Genomic DNA, 12133 nt, shown 5'->3' with positions numbered 1-12133 from the left:
CCTAGTCAGCAGAGAGCTGCCGGCTGATGAAATCTCAGCAAGACTAGTGCAACGATGAGCCGGAGCATATGCAATAATCAACAAAGAGCTTGTCAAGCGCAGCGTTACTGGAGTCTTCCAGCGCTGTGTCGAGCCAGAAAAAGGAGTGGCAATCCTCAAGGATATCCACCAAGGCGAATGCGGCCACCACGCAGCCTCAAGATCACTTGTGGCCAAGGCTTTCCGCCACGGCTTCTTCTGGCCGACTGCCTTGGAAGATGCCAAAGAGATAGTCAAGAGCTGTAGAGGATGCCAAGTTTTCAGTTCCAAGCAACACCTGCCGGCTTCTGCACTCAAGACCATTCCCCTCACCTGGCCTTTGCCGTCTGGGGACTGGACATGGTGGGCCATTTCAAGACAGCCCGCGGCGGCTTGACACATCTACTGGTCGCCGTGGACAAGTTCACAAAGTGGATCGAAGCGAAGCCAATCAAGAAGCTGAACGGGCCGACTGCCGTAACATTCATCGCCGACATCACCACTCGGTACGGCGTGCCGCACAGCATCATCACCGACAACAGCACAAACTTTGCCAAAGGAGCACTGGCACGTTTCTGCGCGACGCAGGGCATCCGACTGGACTTAGCGTCCGTTTCCCACCCGCAGTCAAACGGCCAGGTCGAGCGAGCAAATGGACTCATCCTCTCCGGCATCAAGCCCCGACTGGTTGTGCCACTGGAGCGGTCGGCCGGCTGCTGGCTTGATGAGCTGCCGGCTGTCCTCTGGAGTCTGCGCACTACACCCAACAAATCAACCGGCTTCACTCCGTTCTTCCTTGTATATGGTGCCGAGCCTGTCATCCCAACCGACATCAAGTTCGACTCGCCTCGGATCACCATGTACACGGAGGCGGAGGCCAAGGAAGCAAGAGAAGACGGCGTCGACCTACTAGAAGAAGGCCGGCTGTTAGAACTCAGCCGGTCCGCCATCTACCAGCAAGGGTTGCGCCGCTACCACAACCGAAAGGTCAAGCCAAGATCCTTCCAAGAGGGCGACCTTGTGCTTCGGCTGATCCAGCGAACAGCCGGCCAGCACAAGCTCTCGGCCCCTTGGGAAGGTCCCTTCGTCGTCAGCAAGGCACTCGGCAACGACTCCTACTACTTGATCGACGCGCAAAAACCAAGAGCACGCAAGAGAGATGACTCCGGCAAGGAGTCGGAGCGACCATGGAACGCGAACCTCCTGAGAAGATTTTACAGTTAAAAGCAGTATGTATCATGCTACCCTTTTGTATTAAGTACAAACCAATAGGCCCCCCGAGCGGCACTCGGGGACTGCCTTCATTTATCTATGAATGACGAGTGTCATATCCATGAATGTACTATTACATTTGATTTCTTGTCTGGCACCGGGTTCGACTAGTCGGCCTGGGGACTGGCCGCCTTGAGCTATATTAAAAGTTCTACCTGAAGTCAGACAAGTAGTGTGCCGGCTCCCGAGTCCACTCTTGTTGAAAGTCGCAGCTCGAAGAACCGACTGCCCGACTAGCAAGAGCCAAGGCAGAAAGGATGCCCACACGAAAAACGGCTAAGGACTAAACGAACTTATATAGCAAAAAGACGGCCTCCAACCACGCTTGCCGGCTTCCTAAACACTTAGCTCTAATCCAACAAAGCTAGAGTACTTGCCCTCCCAATTGGCCAAGCACTCTTGCAGCCACAGATTGCAGAGCAGCTGTCTGATTGGGGAGGCAGCAACCAAGGGAGGGCGCCAAAGGAAACAGCAGAAGGATGAAAAGCAAAGAACGAGGAAAAGCCAAACACATGCATAAGTCATATATACATATAAAGCCCCCAACAGGCCGGCAATAGACATAAGTTCGAATACACCCCCAGTGGGTGGAATTGTGCAGACTTAACAGAATATTGTTCCAAAAGTGACAAGACAGGAAAACAAAAGAAAGCAGACTAGGCTAAGGCGCGGCGCGGGAGCCAGGCTGGTCGGTGGAGATGGCATCGCCGGCTGGAGGAGTGGCCGGCTGGCGGGTCTCGGCTTGGTCACCACCGGTGGCAGGCGACGCACCCACGCGTGACGTGGTGCTGGAGGTGCGGTCAGGCTGAGGCTGGCCGGCCGCTCCACCATCCGGCCCGGCGTCTTCACCCTCCTCCTCCTCCTCCTCGCCCTCATCGCTGGAGTCGATCTCCTCCGCCGAGTCTTCACCGTCTGCCGGGTTCAGCCCGAACCACTCCTCCGGCCGGGCGACACCGTTGTCATCTACCTCAGGGGCGAAGACGCTGGTGTCGGTGTAGTCGGCGATCGCCGAAGCCCGCCGGATGATAGCCGGCCGCCCCGGCTCCAGCTCCGTGTTGGCTTGCTACCGCCAGGTAGCCAGCTGGTCCAGACTCAGGCCGGGATACCAGGCCTTGACGAACTCCAGCGCCCGCCTGGCGCCGGACCGAGCCGCCGAAGCCTTCCAGGCTTCAAAGCGGCCGACTGCCACCTCCAGCCAGTCGGCAGTCCGACTGGGGGTGCGGGGAACCACTTCGCCAGGCCAGAGGGCGGCCAACACTTGTGCTCCGGCATGCTGAAGCCGGCGGAGCAGCCGGTGAGCCGGCTGGAGACGGGCCTGGATCGCCAAGAGCTGCTCCTCCAGCGAACGGCCAGCGCTTGGTGCAATCTCGAAGCCGGCCTGCCTTCGCGCTTGGCGGCGGGCCTCGATGATCTGGTTAGCGGCGGTAGAGTAGCCAGGGAAGTACTCTGTGCAAGAAAGAAAGAGAAAGAAGAGAAAACACCAAGTCAGAAAACGAGCCAAAAACGGCAGACGGCAAGAAAGGACGAAGAAGTAGGCGGCTTACCGTCAACCAGATCTTCGATCTGACCATGGCAAGTGATCAGAGTCTGCCTTGCTTCAGCCCAGCCAGCCGCTTCTGTCTCGTACTCGGCCTGGAGGGCGGCTTCGCGGTCCTGCACCGCCTTCAGAGCCGCCTTGTGGCCCTCCTCCTGGTCGGCCAACTTCTTGGCCAGGCGGTCGCATTCCTGCACCAAGGCGGCAAGCTCGGCCTCCTTGGCACGAAGGGCAGTCTGAGACTCTCCCAGCTGTGCCCTCAGACCGGCGTTGGCCGCTGCAGAGACGGCAGAAAAAGAAGAAACAATAAGAGGAAGTCGTCAAGGAAGATCCAACCCGACTGCTCAGCAGTCGGCCCGAATCTCGGGGACTACACCCAGTGGGTGCGCTGACGCGCCCCCACATGAGATAAAGAAGAAAGCACTTACCCCGGCTCTCAGTTAGGTCGGCGGTCTTCTGGGTCAGCTCCCGAGCCTGGGAGTTGAAGGCGGCCGCACGAAGATTGTGGTAGTCCTGCAAGATAGGCAGAAGATCGAAGTAAGAACAAGAATAGCAAAGCCAAATCCACTAAGAAGTTCCAAGCCGCCTGCTCAGCAGCTGACTCGGAACTCGGGGACTACACCCAGTGGGTGCGCTGACGCGCCCCCACGGAAGAAACCAAGATCAAGAAGAAGCAAGATAAGAAGCCTAACCCGGATGGCCGCCCGCGTCGCAAGGAATTCGTCGGTGTATTGCCTCAGCGCCGTAGCCTGGGCTTGGAGCCGGGTCCGGATGTCCTGCGCGGCCACGTTCATCACGGCCGTCCCTCCGCCCGGCGTCCACCCTGAGGTGGCGCTGGCCACCTCCACATCCTGGGCCGACGAGCTGGAGCTCGCGGCCGGCTGCGGCTCCGACGCCGCCTTCTGTGGCTCTGATGCAGCCTTCCCCGCGCGCCGGCTCGGCGGCATCCGGACCGCCGGCTCAGTCCTCGCGGCCGACTCGCCCCCCGCCGACTATGCAGGCGGCAGATCAGGCCGATCGCCTTGAGCTGCCCCAGTCGGCGGAGTCTGCACCGGCACCCTCTCCAGGATGACGACGTCGTCATCCCTCTCCAGCCCCGGCTGGTCGCCGCCGGCCTCTTCTGGCGGGGGCTCCGGGGTCCCGGGCGCTGCGACGCGCAGTGGGGTGACCAACAAGGCCCCCTCCGCCATCGCTACAGCTGCAATCTCCGCTTGGGCCTTGGCTGTGGCGTCGGCGCGCGCCTTCGCCGCCTCTTCCACCTGCGCCGCCTGGGCGGCGGCTGCCTTTCGCGCCTCCGCCTCCCGCGCCTCCCACGCCTCCCGCTCCTCCCGCACCTCCCGCGCGTTCCGCTCCGTCGCCGCCTGAAGGTCGGCATGGGGGTCCATGCGGCGAGTGGTGCTCCTAGATCCCCTTGGCGACTCAACGACGGAGGCGGCAGCCGCCCGCTCGAGCGACAACGGAGCTCTGGTTGTTTGGAGAAAAAGGCAAGGATTCAGGAACCACCAGAGAAAAAAAAGAGTACATGAAGGAGTTTGAACTTACGCCGACACCGTCTGCGGTTGCTTCACCGCCTTGCGGAAGCGAGCCGCCTTCGCGGCCGCCTCCTCCCGCCTGGTCACCGCCGCCCCGCCCCTGGGCCTCTTCGTCCGACTACCGAACAAACCCTGCGTGGCCCGACGCTTTTGCCCGCCGCCCCGAGCAGGCGGTGCAGCGGAGGAACCTGCGCCGCGGCCAGACGCCGGCTGACAGCGTGGGACGACTTCGGCCTCGTCGTCATCCAGCCAGTCGTCGAAGCCAACTCCATGCCCGGAGCCGCCTGCTTCGCCGCCGGCTTGGCCACCACCCGGCTCGGTGTTGTCGTCCATAGCGGCCGCCCCCAAGTCGGGGTCCTCCAGATCGTGCTCCGTCTTGTCGGGGACGAATCAGCGCTCCGCGTCCGACCCGCCTGCAGGCCGAAGAAGAGGGCTCTGTCGAAGGCAAGCCGACTAGTCAGAGTCGGCCAAAGGAACTCGGCGACAAAACTGAGAGAAGAAGAAGAGACAAGGAGAACATACCGTAGGCGGCGGATTGGCGCGGCAATATGGCTCCTTGCCGAACTGCCACTCTTCGGTGAGTTTGCAGTTCGCAAGGTAGTTCACCATATAGGCCACCTCGTCGTGCGGCATTTCCTTGGTACACATCTGGCTCGGATCAAGCTGGCCACTCATCTGACAGATCAGATGAGGGCGGCTCTGGAGCGGGAGTACCCGGCGCGTGACGAAGGCGGCCAGCAGGTCGGACCCCGACAAGCCCTCCGACTGGGTCATCGCTCGCACTCGGGCGACGGCTGCGGTTCCAGCCGGCGTCAACGTCATGGCCCGGTAGGACCACTGGGGCCGCCTGCCCGCCGGTGGGCCGGCTACGTAAGCCGGCAGATTGACGTAGTCGCCCTGCGGGGCGACGTTCTTCACATAGAAGTATGACTTTTGCCATAGCTTCACCGACTGGATAAGCGTGATGACGGGGAAGGGGTAGTCGGCAGCCACCCTCCGCATCGCGATGAAGGCGCCAGTCTGAGCTGGCACGCCCTGCATGCGCGTGCCCAGCTTGGACTGGAAGAACTCCCCCCAGAGCTCGAGGGTAGGGAGGACGCCGAGGTAGCCTTCGCATAAGGTGACGAAGGCAGACAACAGCACCACCGCGTTCGGGGTGAGGTGGTGCGGCTGGAGCTGGTAGAACTCGAGCCAAGAGCGGAAGAAGGCGCTCACGGGTAGGCCGATGCCGCGCAAGAAATGCGAGTGGAAGACCACCCGCTCACCCTCCCGCGGCTCCGGTGTAATCTCCTTCGCCGGAGCGAGACGGACCTCCACCTTGTCCGCGCCGGGCAGCCGCCGCCTCTTGCGGAGGAATTTGATGTGATCCTCGTGGATGTTGGAGCCGTCCCAATCCCCACCGTACTGCTCCGCGGCGGGAGGCATGGCGAAAACGAGCGCGGCGGCGGAGGAACGAGTGGTGGAAGAGCGCGGCGGCGAGGCGCTGTTGCAAGAAACGGCAGGAGGAAGAAGACGGTGGAAGGAGGAGGAGCGTGCGAGAGCCTGCCGCTCTCCCTCTCCCCCTACTTATAGCTTCGCGACGTGAAGCCGGGGAGGCCGGACGTGGGGTGAGACATGGGATTAACTACACCCATTCCCCCCACGCCTCGCGATTATTACACCCTAAAGGCGTGCCGAAACCGCCGCAGGGAGACGTGCGGGCGGTTTCGGGCTACAGAGGATCCACGCCTGGGCCCGGGTGTGGGCGTGGCGGGCCCCCGCCCTGCGGCGACGTCCCGTCGCGCGTGTGGGCTGGCAGGCTTTTTAGCCAAGAGAGGCCACGTGGTTCGCAGGCGGCAAGTGGCCGGCCCGCGGCCCGGTGCACGCGCTGGCGAGCTCCCGCCCTCTGACTCCGAAATTTTTGGCCAAGACGGCGCGCCTAACCAAAGCCGGCTCCCAGCTGCCGGCTTGTCGAGATAGGAAGCTGATCGAGCTTCTCAACTCCTACCCAACCTCGAAGCCCAATCAGCTTCGGGGACTACTGTCGGAGTAAATGGCCACGGGTAGCCTAACCGACTACCCCTGGCTCTTCCAAGGAATTATCAGGCCTTTGGGCCTTCAAGCATGTCAAGCATTGGGCCGCCTTCCCGGACCGGCTACTTCTGAAGCCGACTCTCAGAAGGCGACCCAGCCTCAGCAACCTCCCCCCAAGATAACCACGGGATGGCCGACTCCCCAGAGTCGGCCATGAAGAACGCCGACTCCCCAGAATCGGCCACGAGGAGCGCCGACTCCAAGAAGCCGGCCGAGACCGCACCCACCAAAACTACACTCACATAACGGTGACAAGACGGGGTGTGGCCACAGTGCGGCCCACTACCCCCGAAGCCCGAGGCAGGCATGGCCACAGGACGCTGTACGGGTCAGCCATCTCCCGTCCGGCTCGGCACTGTAGCCATGCTGGCCTCGACGTCATCCACGACAGACGCCAGTATGGCCCACAGGCGGCGGGCCCCTTTAGCCAGAGAGAGGCGCGAAGGCGGCCCGGCCTCCCCCAGTCGGCCAAGGGCGTAGCCGGCCCCCAGAAGCCGGCTACCCGCTCCCTCGAAGCATGTGCCACATTAAGGAGACAAGACAAGGTAAGGCTACAGTGAGAGCCCACGAGGCGGCACACTGTAGCCACGCTTACCTCGACGAAGCCCTCGTCATCAGGGACGAGGCTACAGTAAGCAGCCGCCAACAAGACCCTAGGCGGTGGGGCCGGCCTGTCGACCGAGAGGCCGGCAGCCGGCGGGACCCACCAGTCGGCAGGCCCCAGCGGCCGGCGGAGAAGCCGGCGAGCGTAGACACTGATGGCTGGGACCCGCGCCCAGCCGGATTACAATCGTACCCCCGGGGGGTAGGCCTATATAAACCCCCCGGGGCACCCATGCAAAGGGTTGGCTTCTGAGCATTACACACACACCGTAGAGAGAGGGAAGCAAGAGCTAGCCTTGCTCTTCTCCTCCCTTGAACCAAGCAGCTCTAGGAGCATTTGTAGCTACTCTTTCTAATCTAGTGATCATGCGGAGACCCCGCAGAGCAGGATTAGGGGTGTTATCTCCTCGGAGAGCCCCGAACCTGGGTAAGATTCGCCGGTGTGCATGTCTTCACCTCATCCCGTTTCCAGGCACCGGCGACGTCTTACTGGCACCCGTTGGCATATGTCGCACCTACCACCCGACATTTTCCTCATTTCCGAACGAGGGATCAACACAAACCCAGAAAAAGTTGGTGCCATACTCCGGATGAAGCGCCCTGTGCGTGTGCATGATGACCAAAAGCTTACTGGTTGTTTGGCCGCCTTGAGTCGATTCATCTCTCGACTCGGTGAAAAAGCCTTGCCTCTTTACCGACTGATTAAGAAATCAGACAAATTCGAGTGGACTGACGAAGCTGACGCAACGTTTGCAGAGCTCAAAGCCCTGCTTTCCACCCAGCCGGTGCTTGCTGCCCCAATCAGCAAAGATCCTTTGCTACTTTATATTGCAGCCACTGGACAAGTTGTTAGTATAGTACTCACGGTCGAGCGGGAGGAAGAAGGAAAAGCTTATAAAGTTCAACGCCCAGTATACTATCTTTCTGAAGTTTTGACTCCATCCAAGTAGAGATATCCGCATTATCAGAAGCTTGTTTATGGAATCTACATTACCATGAAGAAGGTTGCACATTATTTCTCTAATCACTCCATTACAGTCGTCAGTGATGCACCATTATCTAAAATTCTGAACAACAGAGATGCAACTGGTCGAGTGGCAAAATGGGCGATTGAACTCCTTCCATTGGATATCAAGTTTGAGGCAAAGAAAGCTATCAAGTCCCAAGCGGTTGCTGATTTCCTTGTCGAGTGGATTGAGCAGCAATTGCCGACTCAAGTTCACTCGGAGCATTGGACCATGTTCTTCGATGGCTCCAAGATGCTGAATGGTTCCGGTGCTGGGGTAGTATTGGTGTCCCCTCGAGGAGATAAGCTCAGTTATATTCTCCAGATTCACTTTGATTCCTCCAACAATGAAGCTGAATATGAAGCACTCCTATATGGGTTGCGTATGGCCATTTCACTCGGTGTCCGTCGCCTCATGGTCTACGGCGACTCGGATTTAGTGGTTAATCAAGTGATGAAGGAGTGGGACGTCAGAAGCCCGGCTATGACGCGTTACTGTAATGCAGTGAGAAAGCTAGAAAAGAAGTTCGAGGGGTTAGAGCTCCATCATATACCCCGACTGAAAAATCAAGCAGCTGATGATTTGGCGAAGATAGGTTCCAATAGAGAAGCCATTCCCAGCAATATGTTTTTTGAACATATCCACACACCTTCAGTTCAAGAAGATCCTTTCACTGAAGAGCCCCCACAACCGAAGAGTGTCACTGATCCGAGTGAAGTCGAGGTCCCAGCCGTGGTCGACTTAATCATGGAGGTTTTGGTCATCACTCCCGACTGGATAGTGCCGTACATTGCATACATTCTTAGAAAGGAACTCCCAGAGGATGAAGAAGAGGCTCGACAGATCGTCCGTCGATCCAAAGCCTTTACCGTAATAAGAGGACAATTGTCCAGAGAAAGCGTAACTGGAGTCTGCCAGAAATGCATAACACCAGAAGAAGGTCGAGTGATCCTCAATGACATCCACTCGAGGACCTGTGGTCACCATGCGTCCTCTCAGACCATTGTGGCCAAAGCATACCGAGCAGGATTTTATTGGCCACGAGCAAATGAAATGGCAAAGGAAATAGTAGACAAATGTGAAGGTTGCCAGTTCTATTCCAACATGTCTCACAAGCCTGCATCTGCTCTGAAGACCATTCCACTCGTCTGGCCTTTTGCTGTCTGGGGATTAGATATGGTTGGACCTCTGAGGACTGGCAGGAGTGGCTTCACTCATGTGCTCATGGTAGTCGACAAGTGCACCAAATGGATTAAAGCCAAACCTATCAAAAATCTTGAAGGCAGTACCGCTGTTAGCTTCATCAGAGAGTTGAAATTCAGATATGGTGTGCCACACAACATCATCACCGACAATGGGTCAAACTTCGATTCTGACGAGTTCAGTGCTTTCTGCGCTTCCCAAGGCACTCGAGTCGACTATGCTTCAGTTGCCCATCCCCAGTCGAATGGACAAGCCGAAAGAGCGAACGGATTGATTCTCAAAGGACTGAAACCCCGATTGATGCGTTATCTCAAGCATGCGGCAGGCGCCTGGGTCGATGAACTTCCGTCAGTGCTTTGGGGTTTGAGGACAACTCCCAATCGGTCGACTGGCCGAACTCCATTCTTCTTGGTCTATGGAGCTGAAGCTGTACTTCCGAGTGACTTGCTTCACAATGCGCCCCGAGTCAAACTTTTCTCAGAAGCTGAAGCAGAACAAGCACGTCAAGATGCAGTGGACCTCCTGGAAGAGGAAAGAGAGATGGCTCTGATCCGGTCAACCATTTATCCGCAAGACCTGCGTCGATTCCATGCCAGAAACGTGAGAGGTCGAGCCTTTCAGGTGGGAGATTTGCTTCTTCGAGTGGATCAGCAGAAACCACACAAGCTTGCTCCAGCTTGGGAAGGTCCCTTCATCGTTACCAAAGTGCTTCACAACGGGGCATACCACCTCTACAACGTCGAGCACAATAAAGACGAGCCACGCGCTTGGAATGTGGAGCTGCTCCGCCCCTTTTATACTTAAGCACTCGGTCTGTTGAGATGTAATAAGAAATGCATGTTTAGTTTGTTTATCAAAGACAGAGTTTTACAGTTATCTAAAAATGATTGTCATTATTTATTCTTGTGTCTAAAATCCCCCAGTGGGTGACTTAGCCGCGAATCTGTTTCGCCTAAGTTTCAGAAAATCTTACCAAGTGGTGAGCCAGCCTCTCACTCGAAGGCTTAGCTGCGAATCTGTTTCGCCTAAGTTTCAAAAAATCCTACCGAGTGGTGAGCCAGTCTCCCACTCGGAGGCATAGCTGCGAATCTGTTTCGCCTAAGTTTCAAAAAATCCTACCGAGTGGTGATCCAGTCTCCCACTCGGGGGCTTAGCTGCAGTCCAGTACTCGCCTAAGTTTAAAAAATCCTACCTAGTGGTGAGCAACCCTCCCACTCGGGGGCTTAGCTGCAGTCCAGTACTCGCCTAAGTTTAAAAAATCCTACCGCGTTGTGAGCAACCCTCCCACTCGGGGGCTTAGCTGCAGTCCAGTACTCGCCTAAGTTTGTAAAATCCTACCGAGTGGTGAGCAACCCTCCCACTCGGGGGCTTAGCTGCGGTCCAGTACTCGCCTAAGTTTGGAAAATCCTACCGAGTGGAGAACAACTCTCCCACTCGAGAGCTTAGATTGTACGCTCCATCCCTATCCGCAAGGACGACGAGGTGCAGGTCGACTGCCACCTTCTCCTCGAAGCTGTGCCACAAGTATAACGTACGCTCCATCCCTATCCGCAAGGATGACGAGGTGCAGGTCGACTACCACCTTCTCCTCGAAGCTGCGCCACAAGTATAACGTGCGCTCCATCCCTATCTTCAAGGACGACGAGGTGCAGGTCGACTACAGCCTTCTCCTCGAAGCTGCGCCACTCAAAGATTATTCCGAGTGAAGAAATAAATACCACTCAAAGGCAAACACAACATATTCAAAGATAAATCCAAAGGTTCCAGGCCACGAATTAAAGTGCTCGGGCGTCAGGCCCGAAGGAGTTTTCAACGATTACAAAATCACTCGGCATTCCGAGGCAAATAAAGGTGAAGCATAATGTTTTTTCACTCGTCAGGAGAGGGGCTGGCTGGATCACAGAAGCTGTCATGGTCAATGCTGTCTGCAATATGGGTGGCGGCCTCAAGGAAAGTGTCCATGGAAGATTGGAAGGAGTGCTTCTTAGTATTCACAACCTTGAGGGCCGCCAGCTTGTCTTCTCTGACATCTTTGCAGTGCACTCGGACTAATGACAGGGCAACATCAGCGCCACAGCGGGCAAATGACTTCTTCCATTCTTGCACTCGGCCAGGGATCTGATTCAGCCGAGTCATCAACGACTCGAGATCTTGTGGAAGTTCCGCCTGGGGCCAGAGTTCGGCATCAACCCGAGTCATCGCCGCCTTCAGTCGAGCCAGATAAGCGACAACACTGTCCATGCGTGATTCCAACCACAGCAAGTTCATCGCAATGTCATCTTTCACAGGACAATTGATGGGGTCGAGACCCGTCTCGACCCGCCCAGTCTCAGCCTCAAAGTCTTGGCAAAGTTCTGCACAATAAGGAGAAATAGTGAGTTGACGGTATAATAAGACATTCCAGTCGATGGTAAATGACCAGTCGAAAGATGATACCTTCAAGCTTCAGAACCGGTTTTTCAGCAAGTTGTCCCAGATAGGACTCCAGCTCGCCCGTCTTGGCTCTGAGGCTTCCGACTTCATTGGTCAGGTTCCCCTTGTCCTTCTTTAGTTGCTCAACTTCCCGATTGGCTTTAGAGATGGTAGTCTTTAGCTTCGAGTTCTCCTCTTCCAACTTGCCGACCGAAGCCAGCTTCTTGTCCGCAAGCGTTGTATTTTCTCGCGCCTCCTTCTGAGCAGCAGCAAGATCCAGATCCTTCTTCTCCAGAGCTTCCTTCATTTTCTCTCAAGGAACAACATTCTTCAGACGAGCTTGAAGTTGACGATTTTCACTACACACATCTGTTCGAGTGAAGTCACTCGGTTCAAAGTAAAAAAACGAACACACCAAAAGGTGCGAGTCGTAAGATGGACAGTTGACGATTGGTTACCTCCCATGGCAGTTACTTCTT

Source organism: Triticum aestivum, chromosome 2D (assembly GCF_018294505.1).
Source record: "Triticum aestivum cultivar Chinese Spring chromosome 2D, IWGSC CS RefSeq v2.1, whole genome shotgun sequence".
Taxonomy (NCBI): domain Eukaryota; kingdom Viridiplantae; phylum Streptophyta; class Magnoliopsida; order Poales; family Poaceae; genus Triticum; species Triticum aestivum.
The sequence above is the reverse complement of the archived record's forward strand: the minus strand, read 5'-3'. Positions refer to the sequence as shown.